The 1,147-nt window shown below is 37.1% G+C and overlaps 1 protein-coding gene across 1 annotated transcript in view; it reads left to right on the forward strand.

Moving 5' to 3' along the window:
• Positions 1–500: 500 nt before the first annotated feature.
• Positions 501–1,147, forward strand: part of MC5R (melanocortin 5 receptor) — a 2,122-nt gene continuing 1,475 nt past the window's right edge. Inside the window, exon 1 of the mRNA XM_009995624.1 lies at positions 501–669. The gene's annotated coding sequence lies outside the window, so the exon portion shown is untranslated. The remainder of the gene's footprint in view (positions 670–1,147) is intronic.

Consider the following 1,147-nt stretch of genomic DNA (forward strand, 5'->3'; position numbering starts at 1 on the left):
ATACCTTCTCTTAGTGGTGTGACAGACTTGACTGTACATTCTCCGGGTTTTGTAACACTGTTGTTCTTATTCTTGCAGAATTATAACTATGAATAGAAGACAAATATTTATAAAAGCAGGAAATATCCCACTTCAACGAAACTCTTCTACTCTCAGTTCTTTCAGAGTATTGTAGCGGAATGAATTTATGGCCAGTATTAGCAATAGCAGAGAAAAGAAGCACAAAAAAGTAGTATTTTTGGAAAGGAGCATGCCTATTTCCCTGTTAATATTTTTAAAAGCTCATCATGGAGTTTGGATCAGAATCGCTGTTCACTTAGAAAGACAAGAGAAGGCCACTAGATGGTGGTAAAAACCCAAGCCTCAGCTAAAAAAATCCTGAAAGAGAGTTCAGAGGGGCAAAGAAGGGGAGGAGGAGCCACCGTTTGAGTACTGAAGTCAGTATTGCTTGGAGAGTATAAGAAGGCAGTTGCACAGTAAGCAATTTATACGTTGCCAGCCTTGACTCTATGGATTTACTCTGTCCTTTTTCTCTATTTTTGTCATTCATCCCCACCAAGGAGTCCCCAGATGTCGGGTGAGGAGGGGGCCTGAAACTTCTGCTTTCTGGAGGAAAGGTTACAAGTGACGAAGAGAAAGAGCAGCTGAAGGAGCAACTCTGTTAAATAGGTACAGTTCATTCTGGATTGCAAACAAAAAGTTATTTTTTTAAACTGAAAATTATTTAGATTGATAAGCTTTGAATTTTATTTGCAACAAGTCACTGACATTCAACTCTAAGTGTTCTCCATATAAAGAATCCGATGGCTTACAAATTGCCCAGAATGTTCTCATTACCAAAAGAGCATTGAATAAAATGCCCATGGTCTAGAATACAAAAGGAATTTCTATGACAGGGCTCCACCCATACTGATCCTGTAACCTTAGTCTATCCTGAGATGTATGGATTTGCCTTGATTAGGGGTTAATACTATTATCTTAAGTGAGCATGATAGAATTGCACAGATCATCTGTTTATAACACAAGTCATGCAAATGTTAGAAGTGCAAAGGTCAGGAAAGTATTTAAATATTTAACTGAAAATGTTCAGTTCTTAATTGTGTTAATAATTCAAACTTCTATATATTGTATTAAAATAAGGAGGTTC

The sequence above is a fragment of the Chaetura pelagica genome, unplaced genomic scaffold (assembly GCF_000747805.2).
Source record: "Chaetura pelagica isolate M959 unplaced genomic scaffold, ChaPel_1.0 scaffold63, whole genome shotgun sequence".
Classification (NCBI taxonomy): Eukaryota; Metazoa; Chordata; class Aves; order Apodiformes; family Apodidae; genus Chaetura; species Chaetura pelagica.